The 19,450-nt window shown below is 41.1% G+C and overlaps 1 long non-coding RNA gene across 1 annotated transcript; it reads right to left on the bottom strand.

The window, feature by feature from the left end:
- Positions 1-4,585: 4,585 nt before the first annotated feature.
- On the bottom strand, positions 4,586-19,423 carry LOC146443433 (uncharacterized). Its single transcript, XR_014847433.1, has 3 exons — positions 19,175-19,423; positions 10,288-12,230; positions 4,586-7,851 (listed from the first exon to the last, which is right to left on the bottom strand). It is a non-coding gene; the product is annotated as an uncharacterized LOC146443433 (long non-coding RNA).
- Between the last annotated feature and the right edge of the window lie 27 nt (positions 19,424-19,450).

The following is a 19,450-nucleotide window of genomic DNA, read 5'->3' as shown; positions in this document are numbered from 1 at the left end:
CAGAGCATATGATAAAGTGCTCCTAAGGAGATCACTGAATCTTAATCTTTGCCTTACACCCTGTTTAGCACCATTTCTTCTGAAGCTGTGCAGATATCTGTGTAGCTGTGTATTTTCAGCACATGCCACTGCAAAATAAATTATTCAGGATTGTTAGATTACTTATAAATGACACCAATCAATTAACACCACAGCCGGCAGTCTTTGGGGCTTTTGTCACAGGCCAGGATGGTACAATTCTCGACTCCATGTTTTCCATTCTGAAGGATTATGGTAATGACAGCTTATTTTTATTGAATTTTTAATTGATGGGTAGTATCTCTGGACTCACTCTGCTAACATTAGGTCTAGGGAGAATTAATCTCTTGAAGGAGAACATGATACAAGCAGAGCTGCCCTTCTGCAAACAAAAAAACCTCATTTACATGTGGCACCAAGCAACCAAGTGAGTTTGGTGCTGTCAGTAGTCAGAGTCTTTCACAATCCTTAGCAATGAAGATTTGTGCTTTTTCCTTACATAGGGCTGCACAAGCCATTGAGGAGACCATACATTGACATGTGCTTCAGTGCTGCCCTGTAAGGAGGTGAAAAAAGTCGGGTGGTTCCAGGTCATGCGAAACAAAGCATGCAGCAGCCTCTATTGATCCCTGGGCCAAAGATCCCACGTTTCCTTTTGAGGGCTGGAAAAGCCCCAGGTCTCCTTCTTCCGCATCACTGACATTTCCAGTGTTGCCACTGGTGCTATCAGCAAGGCCACAGGATAGCAAGGCCTGCAACCCTCTCACACTGAAACAAACACTAATGCTGGCTACAAAGCCACAGAGCCATGAAATAAAATATATGTTTCCCTTTCTTGAAGGAATAAACCTGGGACCCCTTTGTCCTTCCAAAATATGCAGATCCTTGGCAGATTGTGCTGGTGCATGTTCATGGTTTAGGTAAAGGGTGACCCACACAGAGAGCTGCACCTAAACACTGCCAAAGAATAACACAGATGATTGCTGTTTTCCATGTCGCTTTGAGGAGCAGCAAAGCTTCATGATGATGGATAAATACTATTATCATGCATTAAATGCGTGCTTTAAGGACAGAGAGTAGTCTAATACTAAGTTTTTCAAATAGGTTGAACATGTCACTGAACTATTTGAGTGTTTTATATTTAAATCTTCCTTTTAGTCCCATGAACCAAAATCAGGCTGTTCAGAGTCCAGCTGATTTAACTCCATAAAGTCACTGAGAATAGTTTAAAAAAAATATAGATCGTATGCTGACATAGATTGATTCATTAAGGGTGAAGGTAGAGCCTGAATTGGAAGGTGCAGTGAAGATGATGATGAATTTTAATGTGGCCAGTGGCTACTGTTCAGCAGATATGAAATTGGAAATCAATGCTAGCTATTAAATACAAATGGATGCTTTACATCTGAAGCAGTCTTCAATTCCCAATCTTTCAGTGTGCCAGGGGAATGCTAGAACGAAGGAAGCCCAACCTTGCAAGGGTCTGCCAGTACTGCTGCCTGTACTTTCTGTTTATAGATGGGGTACATCTCAGCCTCTATGAAATGAATCCACATTAAATGCTCCCAACTCCCCCCCACTAGATGTGGTGGCTCTACTGGGTCTAAATCTCAGTCTCTCTGTCTGGGAGCTGCATGATTGCATCTGAACATAAGCTCATAAATATCTCTAGATCTCATGGTCAGAAGGAAAATCTTCAAAGGGTGATGAGTGCGTAATGGATACAATGATGGAGCTCACTGGCATGTGGAAGACTAGTCTAAGGCAAATTAGAGCGCAGACTCTATAAGCCAAGAGTAACTGCACTGCTGCTGGAAGGTGTTGCTGGAGGAGTATGACATCTCAGGCCACCCTGTCCTGGCCTAGGAAGATGCTGTTGAATGTCCCTCTGGGTGCTAGCATGGTACCAGGAGTGGCTGGTAGGTAAGTCTCTGCCTGCCAGAGAAGAAAACTCCCCTGTAACTGCAGCTCTGTGTAGCAGTGGAGACACCGCATGCCCTTGGGGGAGCAGAGAAAGCCTCCGGGAACTCTGTGTTGTATTTTGCCTAAGACATCAATTTGCTGTAATCCAGCTGTGTTCCCATATAATGCAGAGACAAGGTGTTTTAGCCTCCTATTGCCTTGCTTACTACCATCCCTCTTCTCAACACATACATGGACAATTGAAATAACCTGACTCCTTTGCTTTGTTATAAAATATTAAATGGGAAGACAGACACTAAAATGTCTCCTTGTCCTGTAGCAAAGCAGAATGAAGAAATGAGCATGCCAATCTCATTTAAATGTTTGCTGGCTCTGTTGACACTGGAACGTTGAGCTAAGTCCCTAATTAAATGAGAAAATAACATGCACAGCTAGTAAACTATTGGTTTTCAAACAGTGTCTAACAAAATGAGCACCATATTTTAAATGCACACCATCTAGATTTCTCAAGCCTAATCAGTGATGTTTAACATGCCCTTTATAAAAATACTGTTTCTTTCTCCCCTACAGGAGCAGAAGAAGGGAGAGAAGCTGTTCCTAGGATATGGGCAATGGATTGCACCCGAGCACTGGAAACAAGCACAAATTCTCCCTGCATGGGCATGATAGTAGTATTGGTGTAAGATTAACTTGGGTAAGTTAACACAACAAAAAGATTAAATTCCCAGTGAAGGGTCTGGGGGACATGCTCACCCAACAGAGGAAAGTTAGGGAGGTAAGAACAGGACTATAGGAACCTCCAGCCCAGAGCCTGTCTTTAGCATCAGCCAGCCTGGCCTTTTGCATTAAGTCCACAGACAAGCCCCAGTCAACACAGCTGGTCCAGAGAGCTCAGACACCAGCTCTAGTAAGGAGGGACAGAAATGCACCAGCTGTGCTACCTTATTTTTTTCCTTTGTGTCAAAACTCGTTTGACTCCTGAGAAGCATCTCCCATTATGTACTATAATTTTACCTAGCATGTTGTCCTGGACCCGTGCTGGCACTGCATATCTATTTCTCCTTGGCTAATGTGTATACATTTTTCTGTGAAGGTTGAAGTATTGGTGGTTTTCAGCCATTTTGGCTGACATTTTTATACTACAAGAGGAAGATTTCAGTTTGAAGTTCATTGGGGCTGGTGATCAAAATGCAGGGGAGGGCAGCAGTGTTGCTAAAGCATCTCCAAGAAGCATCCATTTTGTGAATGCCTGAGTGGTTATTTTTGTTTTAATTGATATTTGACATTTCAGCCAAGTCTGAAATCTCCAGGATTTAATTGCAGTAAAATCAATGGTACACCAGGAGTAATGAGGTGTGCCTGAATTATCCTGAAATAGATACAATTACTGTGTAACTCACCCAGCAGGTCCCAGTTTCCCAGCCACAGTCAGTATCATTGTTTTTCAAGTGAAAAGACATCAAGAGATGGTGGGATAGAGTCTAATCAGTCAGGGTGCTCTTGCCTGTTTTGCTTTTGAATGTCATGTAGCAAACAGTGTTTGAAAGGAGGAAAGGGTGCTGGAAGAAGATGGTGGTTTGCTGGCACCCTGAAGGTGCTTCCCACTTGAGCGGGGGGGAAGATGAGTGTGGAAGTGTGATGCCAGGGTGGAGCAAGCACTGGTGCAGATGAATTTGTTCGGCTGGGAGATCTGGTGTTCTCATTAGAACTGAGTTTTGACCTTCACTGCAGTATGGAAAAATCCCTGCTACAGGTCAAGATGAAGTGCTTCATAAATTGTCACCTACTGGAGTCACAGCCCTGAGCTGTGGCAGCTCATGGAGCTGAGGGACAATAATGTACCTGGCCAGGGGAGCTACAAAAGCTACTGCAGTTAGGGAGTCTGTCCTCCTAAGGGATGCTGTAGTACATGTGTCTCTGCTCAGGATTTCTTGCTGCCAGATCTCTGCTTCCTTTCTTTCTCCTGAAGAGAAACATTCCTAGGATGTGGTGAATCCAGGCTGGATGTCTTCTGTTGCCTCAGGATGCTTGACTCCACACATTCTCTGCTGGAGACCAGCAACACACCAGGTTTCAACTTATTTTACTGCACTGCATCTTCTACTGCAGAGGTTTCCTTACACGCAGAGTAACTCTGCCTTAATTAAGGGCACTCAGCTGGGAAGGCAGGATATGCAGCCTGAAGGTGTGATTTGGTGTGAGTCTTCCTACTGCTGCAACCACTGAGCCACAGAGGCAGCCCCCATGGCCCCTCAGAGTTGTGTTAGATTGTCAATGAAATTTACTTTGTTTTCGAAAGACAAATAATTTGATAATTTAAGTATATTCAATTTTTTTAAACAAATAGATCATTTACAAGCTCAGGGAGATGTAATGGGGATACACAGTCATCTGGATTTTAATAAAAATAATACAAGATAAATTTACCTAATAGGTTCAGTTTTTATATGTCTTAATGGCCTTCTGCTGCTAGTTTTATACTGGCTCCTATCATGCATCAATTTTTTCAACACATGGGAATAATACACAAGGCACAATTCAAGTTCACAATTCAAGAAAGCAACTTGCATTTAGTTACAAACAGAAGTAAGTGCAGCAACAATTGCATAGATCCATTCAGGCAACATATCAAAAGCTGGGCCAAAATTTTGCACCTTTTGCTCACAAAAATAATCCCACTGATTTCCTAATGTCATTGTGATAAACAGGGCCAGATTTTATGAAAGAACTTTATGTTGCAATATATTTCATATTAGGTCCCAATGCCAAGGGCACTTTTAAAACCTTCCATATGTCTAGCTAAAACATAGTGGATGGGTTTCCTACACTAATAACCAATCAATTAGTATAAAGACTCTCTCTCCACAATCACCTGACTTAGTCATACATCATCTAACTGAAGTACTACAATTGCAAGACTTTTAAAATAGCCTATTATTTGTCAACAAGGTGAAGATTTTAATGCAAGTACCCCATATCCATGAGTGTGCCTTAGATGAGCAGTCTGGATAAAAATTTAAGATGCAGGTTTAAACACGCTATATGCCTCTGTTTGGTGAGCTGGGCCCACACTTTGGACTTCATTTAGTCTGGCCATTCCAATGTTGCTCAAAGAAGCCGAGCACAGTGTGTCACACGAGGCCACGTGCAATGTTCACTCCTTGCAGTGGCCATCTCAATTCACAAGCATCATCACTGGGCACCATCACACAACACCAGCCTCCACACCACACTTACTGCTAATTTAAACCTGAGCTTATACTGTGATCATGTTTGCAAGCTGCACTTGCAAAAATGCGTGAAGAAAATAAGGATCAGGTAAATCTTCTTGAATATGAGTGTCCAAGGTGGCAAGAGTACCAATAATAGCATAAACCTTTGTTTCTGCCTTGAGATCTAAGTGATTAGGCTGTGATATACTTTCTTTCTTCTCACAGGACCGTTCTTTTTTCTCACTCTGTTCTCTATTTTTATGATGATGCCCCACTTCCTCATCAGGGATTCAGCTAGGAATGAACTCATAGGGGTAAAGTGTGAGGGACAGAGATTTTGTGTCTGATCCTTTGCAACAGCAGGCCTTCTTCCAAAGTATTTTTTTCCGGACAAAGCACTATACACAGTTCACTAGTGGAAAAGAACTTTCAGTATGAAAGTGTGAAGCAGAAGTAGTGTATGTTTATCTCCTTCACCTTGGTCTTAATCTACATCTTCAAGGTTTGATCTTGTCCACATGAAGATCGTGCTGTTGACTTCTGTGGGATCAAGTACCAGAAACACGCAGAGGGAATGATATAAGAAAGTGCTTTATAGCCAGTCTGCATGGAAAGAATTGGAAATACCAGGTGCAAGTTCAGGGAGAAGAAAGATGCAGATGTTGCGTTTTCTCCATTTAGAAACAGGCATCCAAAAATCAATATTCTTTATACATAGTCCTGAAATGTGCTGCCTAAGGTGACTTGGACACTACAGTGATGTGTGTCCTCGAAATCAGATCAATACAAACATCTGCTCCAAAGGTCTACCTTAGTCATAACAAGTATAACTACTGATTCCTCAGAATATGGGCAGCTCCTGCAGAAAGTAAGCACAGACATAGCTTCCAATCAAATGTACTTTTTGGGAATAACACTTCAGGTACAGTTTGCCTGCTAATTTACTCATTGTAGGAACTCCAGCAGAGATCAGACCTACTTGGGAGATCTTCTCTAAGAAGCAGAAAATATATGCTCAATGCAGCAAATTTTGATGATAAATATATGCTGTATTATTTCATTCAAATGTATACACTTGTTCTTTTTCCCTTCAAACCTAAATTAATTGTGCAGGCATATGTAATTATTATACCAAATTAGCAGGGTATCTTTCCTAATACCTCTTGTTTTTTAATACAACCTTACAAAATTTTCAAAATGAAAAACGATGGGAAGCAGTGAGGCAGAGTTTTCAGATTAACTGTTATAAAGGCAATGGAAAATTTCTCAGGCATTCCCAAAAATATTTCCATATTCAAAGGAATTCCTTCTATCTTGAAGTGAATATTGTTCCACAAAATTTGCCATTTTATGGCACTCTTACTCATGTTCTTCCAATCACCAGCTTTCCTAGGAAACCCATGCTTAACACTTAGGGTTAGATTTGCTATACCTGTAGAAATCATGGAAACTGAACCTGTAGGAGGACATTCACATGTAAACTCTTTCTGGCTTCTTGTGTTTTGCATGAGGTGAACTAATACAAATATTCTCATCTTCCTATGCCAATGAAAGTAAAATTTGCTAGAAATTCATGTACTTGACAGAATAGTCAGAGAGAAGTAGAAGAGGAATTTAAAAATTCCCCCAATCCCAACTGGGAGCACACAAACCCCAATTTTTTCTATGGTACTGCATACTTTTAAAAAATTATTTACATCTGAACTCAATTAAAACCAAATCTGTTCAGAGCAATCAGTTCAAAGGCAGGATTCCTTTACCATCAGTTGTATTCATGGACACTGATTAAAAATGTACTGTGTATGCTTGGGATCTCCTTTCAGATAAATATTTGCTTTCTTTAATTCAGACTTTTAATTCAAGGTATTTGCACTACCAGCCTACTGTACAGTGACAGTCTCACATCAGCAAACTCCAGGCTCCATACTGGAGGGAATGACTGTTTAAATGGAGACCATTTTTGTAAAAAAATATGGTTTTAGATTTTTTTTGAGGTGGTGGTGAAACGGCACGTCCAAAACCACCATTCAAATGAGGCATGATGCCATCTAATACTTTTATATAATGCACTAGCAAGATGTTTGAAAGGTATAGTTTGAAAGGAATATCTGTTACTTTAAAGTCATTTTGCCCTCAGGAACTAAGGCAAATGCATTTGTTTTTCTAAAACAGTTACCTTTAATGAGCTTGTGAGGAATCTGTTTCTGAGAGGGGCATATTTGAGTGCAGCACTATTATTCCTAACAAATTAGTCATATTGCATCATCGACACAAAACAATGAAACTAAAGAGCCAGGGCCATAATTTGCTCTCACGCGTACTGGTGTAACTCCACTGGGTCTGATTTTCGGCCACACCCGAGCTGAGCAGAGACGTCTCAGAAAAGCCAGTTATAGCCTGAAGGCTGCTCTGCTCTCCTGAGGAGTGAGTGTCCCACTGGACTGGATGACACACGGGATGGGAGCACCACAGGCTTGGTCATCTCGCTCCCCACCTTTCCTCTTTTGCTGCACCAAGGGGTATGTGATGGCTCTGAGAGCTCCCCACAGAGAGGGCAGCCAGATCAGGACACTGGCTGTTTCCCACCTTCCTCTGTACTGTGGGGCTGATGCAAAGCTGGGAAACAAATATTGAATCACACAGAATCACTCCCCCTTCCTGGCATAGAGCAGTTGCAGAAGCCTGTTGTTCCTTATGCCTGTTGAAAAGTAAGAAACAAGTCAGTATATTAAAGTAGAGTTTGGAGACAGATGCTTTTCGTCTCTGTTCAAATACTACAGTGGTATGTGTCCCGACTGACCTCTGCAGAATTAACATTTTTGAAACATAGTTTTTAATTAAAATTGGCTGGAAGAAATTTCCATTCTTGATCCTGGATTGAGTCCTTTGATTCACACTGTGCTCTCAATGAGGTTTCCAACAAAATATTTGACAAAGTGTGGAGCTACTTCAGATTTCCAGGCAGAGAATTAAGATCAAGATCTACCCTCGACATTTGAGCCTTCCTCCAGTAAGGATCAGGAGTTTTGACACTAATCCATGTTTAAGGCTAAAATCTGATTCTATTTTTACTATCAAAAACCCCTCTCCTGTGCTCTTTTTAGTAACTGCAACTTTATGCTCGTGAATATACTATAGAGAGAAAAAGTAAAACTAATAATTAAAACAGCATGAACATGATCTACAAAGCATCATCATCTGAGCAGTTCTTTCCCCTTCCCCCACATGCCAGCTTCTTCTCAAGTATTAAATCACATCGTGAAGGCTGCCCTACAAAGGAACACCTGAGAAAAGCAGCTGCAGTATGCTAGGGCCACTTACATCCCTGTGTGTGTACTCCTAACCATGACAGATGAGGGTGAGAAAGCTACGTGGGCAGGGAAGTAATTGGAAGTAATCACAAAACAGACTTGCATAAGTGAAATGATGCATACAAGTAGTCTTTGGAGATTAAAGATATTTGGGTTGGGAGAGGAGCTTTAATTGGAATTGACCTTGTAAAACATGCTCCCTTATGTTCAGACTTATAATCATGGGTGGGCCAGCTGATCTATTTAAAAATGCCTGGTTTGCATTAACCACCCAGGTTTTAGAGACAGTTTTTAGATGCTCGGTGGTATCGCAGAGAACAAATGACCATGTTTGAATATTGATCCAGCGCACTCGCAGTTAATGAAAATGAGAACAGATATTTGGTGTAGTGCCTCAAACAGCACTATCAGGCAATGTTTTGACCTAAGAAAACACTTTCCTTCAGGAATATAAAACACTAATAATCCTACTATTTCTTCTAGGACAGCAGATTTCCAATTGCTGATCTCTAAACATATTTTTAGCTGTAACAGACAAAGAGAAAAAGATACAATAAGCCCAGCGGTTGTCCCAGGAAGATTTGGTCAAAATGAGTTCCTTTGATTGTAACACAGATCCAGTGTAACAGGACTAACACCAACAAACATGCCGTTTTCTCATGAAAACTGAGCAGAAAAAGAAATGCTTTTTGCACTCAGGGTTGGGGCGAGGTGAAGGGCAAGGCTGGGAAGGGGGAAAGCAGATTTTTATGAGGAACTCCAGGGCTGCACTTTCCAGGGCCTGGATGCAAGGAGTGCCTCCCTCTAACTTTCTTTTGATCTCAAAAATAGCACACACCAATTTGTCTGTAAAACAGCCCAAATTCTCGCCTCTCTTTAGAAAGGAAGAGTGTTGTCGCTATTGAGCCGCTAGCAGAGAGAAAGACCCGGATTCTCAGCGTGGCATGAAAACAGCGCTTTATTATTTTGATTCCAACCTATATAGACTTTTCAGAGGTCACCCAGATTGGTCAGTCAGAAACCTCCCCCTAGGCCTGATTGGCCAGGCCTGAACTGTCCAAATCTCGAGACACTGTTTTTAATAACATCTAAACTTTGTCTTTGTTTATAAAACACAGGAGAAAATTCTCATGGGAAAGACCTGTGCTAGCCACAGAGTGTGAATATTGGATATTTTGAATTTGCAGAATTTTGATTGCGCATTCCTGATGTGAACTGGGAGGCTAATTTTTTTTTTTTCCAAATTTTATTTTGTTTATTTGGCAAATACTGAGCTCCAGTAATTCACTCTGCCTTTGCAGGTACTGTTTCAAAGTTTGCTCCCTGGGCTGTTCCCTGCATCAGTTGTGCCCCTGTCACTGCTGTGGGACCAGGGGAGCTGGGTGCCTCACAAAGGCTGGGTACTTCCAATGGGAATTGGGGTGAGACCAAGCTCTGGCTCCACAGGCAAGGGAATAGGATGGTGAAACACCTCTGCATGAGCTGAAAGCCTGCTCGAAGCAAAGGCCCCTGAACAAACTCTTACCCTGTGCAAGCTTCAAGCTTCAGGGTTTCTAAGCGTCCACAATAAATCTATTGCTAAATAGCATATAGTTGACAAGTGCAAATAAATTGCAGTCCTTTCCAGGCAAGGGACTTGCAGTATGAGAATACACAAAATGCCTTAGAAATATTTGAGAACTGATGACTGAAACTTGTGCTAATGAAAACTCAGGTTTTAGCAAATTGAAATTTTTCTCAGAAATAGTTTGCTTCCCTCTATGTTATATATAAAAGAGTATTTCCCCCCTTTCTTACCTTATTGGCCAAAACTGAGAACTTACTTTGTCTTCTGCCAAAAATCAAGTTTCCTGTATGGAACTCTTTCTTACTGCTGCACTTTCTGACTGGCTTCATGTGCATAACCTCCATGACTGTAGAGTCTGGGTGTAGCATCACACTTCCAGGAAACCAAACCAAATTCACATTTGACACAAATGACTCAGGAACTTAGAATAATATATTAAAGCATGCTGTCTGTGTAATAAATGGGAATTGTTAAACCTATTTTTAAAGGAATAGTCTTTGATCTTTTTTCTTCCTGCAGCCTCAGACTTCCTTAAAATCTTTTGACATGCCTCAATTCTTTTTTTTCAGTCTACTATTGCTAACCTCTGTGCAGGCTTTCAAGTGGATGCTGTCCAGAAATCCTATTACAATAAATATACTGTATTAAAAAAATCTGAGGAGGAAATAAGATATGGTCATATTATTAAGTCTGACTGTTCACCAGTGCCAGCTTTTCATCCAGCCCTTTGTTTATTGTCATCTTATCCTGCACTTAATCTCATTTAAAGCATAGGTGCTTTAGTACAAGGACCTTCCATTTTCTTTATTTTGAGTGCCTTCTGCATATATGATACCACATTTGAAGCACATATTCTCTCTCTTTTAAATGCTCTCTACATCTATAATGCTGTAGAAATAAATTTTTACAAAAGCTTAATCAAGACTTGCAAACCTAACCAAAATGTATTTCTGTGGCTCTTAGTCTCCTTTGTCGTAAACAGCAAGGCCAGCTTTCCTGTATTTTAGGAGAGATCAATTACCATATTTATCTAGAAATGCTGCTTAAAGGAATGGATCAGATACTAGCAAATCTGAGTGAGAAATCAGCAGCATACTATAGTGCACATCCCTAAAGAAATGTCGAGGATCAGCTGTTTAAACTTGAATGATCTTGGGATCTCTAATACCTGTTTGAAGACCCATCATTTGGAATCTTCTAGATTCCAAGTCTGTTCAGAGGACACCATGAGAGCAGCTCTGCCCAGAGCTGCAGTGCAGGGTCAGTGCAACGCGCTGCTGAGATACTTCATTTTACAACCCTGTGGCCTCAACACAAGGTTGCATCGAGTGAGCTGTGTGGCCACAGCCAAAGGGAATGGGACCAGAATGCCTGCCAGCTAACCTCTTTTTTCTGATGTGGTCCTTTCTGTTCACATCACTGCAACTCCAAGTGGGAAAAAAAGTCTGTGCTTTAAATACTTTAAATGCTGCAGCAATAAAGAAAAAACCCCTTACTTATTCTCAATGGACTTTTATTTTGCTTGCAGGGAGGACGCAACACTGAGGTTCCATCTCAAACACATCCTCCTTCCCCCATTATCCAGAAGACTGCTGTGCAAACCAGAATGAAGTGGGCTCTCCGGACGAGTCCTGTGCTGATGGCTAGCGTGGTGGTGGGGCGGTGGTAGTCTTTTCACTTACTGGATGGCAGCTGTTCAGCAAAGCACTAAGTGTTTCAGCACTTTTGGAGACGTTTTCTGCTGCATCAGGTTCGTGCCACCTAGTGGTGACAGTTCCACCGTGCTGAGTCCGTCGGCAATGCAGACAGTGGTTTTCACGTCTTTTCATGAACACAAAAATAATCAGAGTACACGTTCTAAAGCACAACGTCCTAGGTATTAATCAGTACATCGGATTCTCCAGTGAGTTTTGTCTTTCATCCCCAAACCGCACACCGGCCCTTAGGAGACCACAGATGATATCCTGGACTTCGGTGAAAGAAAGTGCCAAAGGCATGTGTTAACATCTGTAAATTTGCCTGCCCACTCCAGCTGGCTCTGCCTGGATCTTGAAGCCACAGACAATGCAGTAATAAAACAGAAGAATAGAGGAGTGTTTCACTCGGGCAGTTCTCACTCATTGCTCTTTCTTCATCTGCTCAAGTCGTCATACAGTTGTCAACAGTCCATGCATTGCCCAGAAACCCTGAAAGGTGTATCTGAAAAAATAAATGTTTCTAAGTAACATTATTTAACTGATCTTGTCTTTCACTTTGATTTATGATTATTGTCTTAACGCGGACTAGATAGACTTAGCAATCAGTTGTCAGCAAACCTGCAGTAAATTTTAAATTAAAATTCTTTAATTTGTCTTTGTTCAATGATATTTTCAGCCTTGCTTAAGCAAAGTACTTTTGAAGATTTGTCATCTTTTTGGTTAGACAATTTAATTCAGGGAAAAAGAAAAAAATACAGCATCTATCCACATTGCAGCATTGGAATTGTACCAGGAATGAATCTGGACCAGCAGATTTATTGACCAAAACACAACAGAAGAAATTGTTGACTTCAATCTTTCTGCACTGATTGAGGCACAGAACAGACTGCAGTTTTAATGAATAGACTGCAGTGGAAATTTTCTAGTATTGTGCATTCATGTATGATTTAATGGATTCAGGCCAATACTGAAAAGAAAGTCAGCACTCAAGTCATCAGAGAAACTGTCACACCATAAAATCTGCATTCTTCCCACTCAGAGATCAAAGATTCGACTTGCCCTGGTGAGGAGGTAGGAAGAAATCTGAAACCCTGAATTGCTTTACTTCTCAGGAGCACAGAAAAATGTGGTGCTTCTGCCACTCTTTTCTCAAAACTGTTAGATTAGCTTTAAATTACCAGTGGGATCACCTATGAGTTCTTCTGATAGGGAATGTTGAAAAAAACTCTTGCTAATATGTAACCTTTACTGTGGTACCTCGGTAGCTGGTCCTGCTGTCTGTGCAGTGTGGGCCCTGGTCTTGCTTTCTGCCATACATCCTTCTTCCAACAAGCCTTTCTGCCACTGGGATTACCCAAAATGCCAGGGGAAAAAACCCAACTTCTGAGTATGACAGAAATGATAGTATGCCAATAAAGGCTTTTAGGGATTAAAATTGGTGCTCCTTAAATAATACAATTCAAAACACAATGAGAAAACTATGTCTGAGAGATGAGCCATGCATCTCAAGGAATGTAAGAAATGGATTAGAAAAGCATCATTTGTTGAAGAATCAATATTTTATAGACAGAAGAAATGTCATAAGTATGGTTTCCTTAAGCTTCCTTAACACTATGCTTTCAGTGTTCAGTAAGCACCAGAGATGGAACAAATGCAGATGCAAATTAGGAGGAAAATCACCTGGAAGAGCTGCTGCATTAAAGTTGCATTTTCAAGTTGAAGTAAGAATAGATGAAGCATGTTATGACAGAAACCAATGTAACATATTTAACAGCAAACTGTTTATTTGAGGATGACTATGTCTGGGAGGAAGCAGAAGAAAAAAAAATCAAACATTAAATCTCAAAAAACTTTTCTAAGTTTTTAAAAGCAACAACTTCACAAAGGCTGCCAGCATGACCCATGCTTAAAGGAGAGACTGAAAAATGGAGAAAACACCTAAAAATACCATTCTATAAACTAAGAAAAACATATCAGCTGTGATAATGTAGTCAAGCTGGATTGACTTCTTGGATCCAGTTGCTAGTGTTCAATTAACAAGTCAAATGATTTTCAGACTTCTTTCTGGTATTATTTTTACAAAGGTTAATTTCTCATAAAACCAGAGCAGACTGAAACTCTCCTGGTTTTGGTTTTGGTTTTTTTTGGGTTTTTGTTTCTGTTTTTGTTTTTTTCAACACAAAAGTAAAATATTTGGAAAATTCGATACTTTTCAATTGGAAAATTTAGACTTGCTTGTCATCAGGTGATTGCATATGGAATATTTAACTTCCAGATATTTTCCACCAGAGAAAATACTCTGTGGGAAGTTAACCCCACACTAGAGGCATACCCTGCACCCTTTTATCCAAATATAAGGTGGGATTTAGTTTTCCGCTTGCCTTAGTGGCCCCAAAAGTTCTGCAAATTGGTGTTAATTAATCACAAATTGCCTGTCTTTACCATGCTGTTACACTGGACACTGTAGAGTCAGAGAAGTATTTACCCATTAAAAAAAACCAAAAAACAAACATTTGGTCCTCAGAATATCCCACCTCGAGGTGTGGCTGCCAGAGGTTGGGAATGATGCAGAGTCAGTGCAGCCAAGGCAGAGGTCCCCAGGCAGTGCCAGTGCGGAGGGTACAGCTGGGACCCAGCCCTGTCCTGGGGGAGCTGCTGCCAGAGGAGTCCTCACCCGAGAGACACTGCTGCTGCCCAGCCTCAGCCCATCCCCACGTGCTGGTTTTCCTCTAGCTGGGAAAGTGTCGAGTCAGGATCATCTGCACAGGTCTTGCATGAGGCAAATCTCATTAGCAAGTCCCAAGAGAGCAACAGGGACCACTGGGCCTCTCCTGGGGACCACCAAGGGTAGGGTCAGGCTCAGCCTGTAACTCCACACCTGTGTTCCCTGCAGCCAGCACAGACTGATGCTGTGCTGTTCAGCCACAGATGAATAAGGCCCTCCAGGAACACCCTCAGCTAGCTCAGTTGCCCTAGTGGGCATTACCTGGAGGAAATAATTTTTTTAAGAAACTCAAGGTAATGTGTGTCACAGTAATGTCATATCTGCCATAGAAGGGACTTCAGGATTTTTGCCAACTGCTGTTTACAAAAGATACTATTAGAATGGTATCCCTGGGGGGGCCTGCAGATGGGGAAGGAGGTAGAAAACAGCTGCACTGGTAAATATTAGATTTCTTTGTGCTCAAATGTATGTCAGACAGAAGTAAATCTCAAACAATTAAGAAATTTCAGCTTTAGTAATGCCACGCTGACAAGATCATTAAGATTTGATTTGTGTGGCATTGGATCCCCTATCAGGCAGCAGCACGTGATGGCACTTCTGGAGAATTATCCAGAGTACAGAGTTTGTTATCTATACTGGGTTTATATTGTCTGGGAGAAACTGGTGTGGTATGGATAGAATATACTCAAACCAATAAAAACTGCAACACTTTTAGCACATTCAAATCACGTGCCTGCAGCACTTTGCGCCATAAGGCTGCAGCGTTTTGATGCAGTAATCAGTGCCCTAAAATATTCCTGTGTATTGCCTAACATAATTCCAACTGTAAAGCTGAGCTGCTGCAACCAAAGGCTTATACAGAATGTTCAGAAGCTCTTGTCCTTGTGAACAGCCAGAACCATGTACCAGAACCTGGCAGACAGTCAAAGAGATTTCTTGCAAAGCCTACATACAGGTAAGAAAAATGTACACCAGCTGATGTGTGTGTGCCTAGTGCAGACTAAGGCCAGGAGAACAAGATTTTAATTTTGTCCTACAGTGCTGTTGAAATAGACTTCTATCTGTCCACCTCGTGAAGGATGCTGCCAAGAACTGCAGAAAAGAGGGATGGCTGCTCACATCCAGATTCCAAAACATAAAGAACAATCTCCTTTGGACAATGCGGCTAATTTGCACTCCCTTAATGAGTCTTCCCTTCTAAATGGCTATGAGTCAGCGTCATGGAGGTGTGATTTCTTACTGATGTATGCATGTAACACCAATAGCATGACAGCAGATTATTGTTACAAATGGCATGCAGAGCAAAGTAAGAAATGAAAAGAAAAATGACAAAAATTTAACTTAACATTCAGGACATCTTTTACCAACGGTTTTCTCATTACAACATAGGGAATTTTGTCTAACAGATTGTCCTCTACAGTGACTATTAGCTTCTTTGCCTTCTCTATTGAAGTTGAGCTGCATTACCGTGCCAACTCATCAGAGCCTGCCCACCAAAGCCATGGAGGCCCATCTCATGGTTCCATTGTTACAGTACAGTTACCAGTGCATCAGATCATCCTGGGATAACACTCAGACATTCTGTCAACAGGACTTGCTCCCCGAGGGGTTGTCAGAACAGATTATTTATGCCACCATTGCACAATTTTGCTACTGCAGTGCACAAATCTTATGCACCTTTAAAAACAGAAAAGAGATTATTTCTACAGTATGAACTGTAGAACTGGTAGACTGTAGTGTACAGTAGACTGGTAATGACTGAGTGCACAGAGCTGCACACATATCACAAAGTAATGCCCTGTGCTCCCTACAGAAACAGATCACTGTTGTTTATACCTACAATGTGGATGCAAGCTTTGCTGAAGGATGAGCAGCTGTGGTTTCTCTGTGCTCTTCAGGTGAACATTAGATCAAAATGACACATGCTCTCTTACTTTCTTTTTTCTTCTAATGTAAGAAATGAAGTTGGCCATGGTTGCCCTTGCATGAGCAACACATATTTGAGCTAGTCTGTTCTGCTTCTGAACCGGAATTCTACACTTCATAAAAACTACCTTGTGCTTTCATTTAAAAAAAAAAAAAGCTCATGATTAGCAGATACCAAATCATGGTTAGAAATCTCATTATTCTCACTTTAAAGAGGAAGGAATCTTGGGCTAAGGATGCTGAATTAAAAAATGGTCTGATCTGAGACATTTTAAAGGTCCAAGATCATACTTGGTTGCCATGGAGGTTGGCAGCCCTCTGTTATGGAAAGCCCTGCTGTATGTGTCTGGCCCTGGGGGTTAAACACAAAGTTCTCAAAGGCAGCCATAACTTTTGACAGTGTTTTGCCCTAAAAGCATACAGTGCACAAATAAATAGATGGTAGGTTGAGAGTTGGCTCGATCTATCATCATCTATCTATCTATCTATCTATCTATCATCTATCTATCCATATTTCATGATTATGACCTCTTTTACCGCTATAAAGAAGAAATATATAAGCTTTTCTGCTATTCAGAATGTAATTGTACCAGAGAGGCAGGCTACTTTAAGATGATAGGAGTAAATGCTTTTGCCAAGCTCAGGAACATGAAGCCAGGATATCTTCAAATCCAGACCCCAGTGAGCAACAGAACACTGCCATTTAATGACTGCTGGATCAGCTCCATCACTTGAAACAGGGATTGAAATCAGTTCTAAAATTAAAGTCGTTTTTACACCGCAGTTTCTAAATGAGTTGTAAAATAAGCTGGGACAAGTTTGCACAAGAAACATTTGCTCTTAAGAGCAAAACCATGGGACCGGAGCCAGGCCAGCTGTGCTATGGCTCCTCCTTTACTCCTGTACCAGCGAGTGCCAGGGGCTACAGATTCTGGAGGTAGAAAACACGTTTCGTTGCTCGTTTGATTCCCTCAGGCTGACACACGGAGTGGAGCTGTCAGGCTTCATAGCAAGCTGTGTCTAGCCTTCTTTGGCTGGAGGGAGGGTTGCTGATACATCATGCTCTGAGTTTTGGCAGGAGACATCACCAGTGTTAAAACAAAAGAAAGAGACTTCAGGTTATCATCAGCTCACTGAGGGAAGGTTGTCTGTGGTATACAAGTTTACAAGCAGCGAGAGAAACAGGTCATAGGAAGGTCCCTATTTAGATGTAATAATTAGCTGTTCAAAGGCTGAAATTCAAGTGAAAGTTGCTCAAGCCTTGAAGTCAGGACTCAACAGTGCTGAGGTAAAGAGACAGAAAAGGTCAAAGATTAAGGTCTGGACATATTGCAAGATGTGGTGAAGTTAATGGGAAAACAAACAGTGTGAAAAGAAAAATTTATGGGCCACAAATTACTCATTTGAAATCATACACACAAAAATATCAAAAGAATTTCTGAACGTGGTTTACCAAAAAAACCCACACGTTTAGATTAATTTGAAGAACAGCAACAAGATAACCTAAATCTGGAGTAAGAATCAGCAAGGCAAATGAAAATATTTATATTCGCTTTATAGGAAATAAAGGAGGAATAAAGTCAACTTCTCAAGTGTTACAGAAATGTGAAGTGACTTGAACTCAAAACTACCTAGATGTGTAATGTAGCAAGACAAGCTTTAAATGCTTATTTCTTTAAACGATAGCATGCAATAAATGATACAGACCAGTTACTAAGGGATGCACATTTACATCAGTCCCTGCAAGTTTATGTTCCAGCAAACTGTAAGCAATCCTTTTCTACTTTTCCAGACTGTGAGTTTGTGAATGCAGTGCAACTTTTTCTACACGCAGATCCATTTTTATGTTTTCATTATTTATTCAACCCTCATGTGGAAATACTGTTACTGGTCTAAGTATCTTAGCATTCCTACATCATATTGCCTTGAATAACTGTATATTCAGTAATGTGTATACATTGAACCTGAAGTGGCTGGTATACATCAGCAGTGATAAAAAAACATGAGGTAAAGACAGTAGTAGCTCACTAGCTGACATATTGATTCAAGTGCTTTCCCCACGTAAGCTATTCCTATCTCTTAGCTATAAGGAGAAGATCTAAAATGCAACTTATATCAATCAGTGCATACAGAGGAATGTGAATTCCATTGTTTCAGGATAATTGTGTTTTATCTTAAAAAGAAGGAGATGTTAAGAAATATAATAATTTGCATTTCAGGATGGTGTGGTCTCCTACTGTGCTTCTGCACTAAAGAATCAAATCCATCTCCAAATTCAGACAGCCCCAAACCATCTATAAAAGCATTGTTGTAGTTTGGTAATTGAAAAACACCCTAAAAACATACAGAAATTATGTTTGGCCTGGTTTCCATCCATATCAAAGAGGAAAGATTTCTGGCAAACCTGGAATATGTATTTTGAACATTGTGTGTTTGCCAGCTGGCTTTTCACATTCTGTAGCAAGCTTGTGCATTACTTTACAAAATGTACTGAACTAGACCTGATTGAACATTATGAAATAAATCACTGTAATAACAAAACAAACTACTTTGCTGGGTGGAACTAGCAGTTTCAAGTGTAATTAGCAAGTACATTATACCAAAATTATTGTCTTGATCTTGAAATTCACACATAAAGATATGTGCAACTTGCAAACACTATCAACGCAGCACCTTTCTTCTGTTTCCCCCTGCCGCTGTTCTCATCGCAGAACATTTTACTTTGCTCGCAAGCGTTTCATTACAGATTATTGCTCTCTCCTGTCCCACATCGACAGTAAAAACTTGTTGCTCACCAGTTACACAGCATGCCACCGGACCTGCTCGAGTCAGTGGGTCTGGCACTGGCACTCCTCCCGTGTCTGGCAGGGTGCCTTGCACACGCAGAGGTGGCAAAGCCCTGGCTCGAGAAGCTTTCGCTGCTCTAGAGGCAGCACTGGCCAGAGCAGGCGCTGGTGGCAGGGAACTCGGGGAGTGTCGGCAGCCACGGGCAACAGCGACTGTAAACACACCGCCTGGGCCCGAGCTGCTCGGTACGTCCGTCTGTGCACTTTGTTTAACCACCTTCTCCG

Source organism: Lichenostomus cassidix, chromosome 1Aa, assembly GCF_008360975.1.
Source record: "Lichenostomus cassidix isolate B80296 chromosome 1Aa, HeHo_3.0, whole genome shotgun sequence".
Lineage (NCBI taxonomy): Eukaryota > Metazoa > Chordata > Aves > Passeriformes > Meliphagidae > Lichenostomus > Lichenostomus cassidix.
Note: the sequence above shows the minus strand (reverse complement) of the source record. Positions and strands in the feature narration are given on the sequence as shown.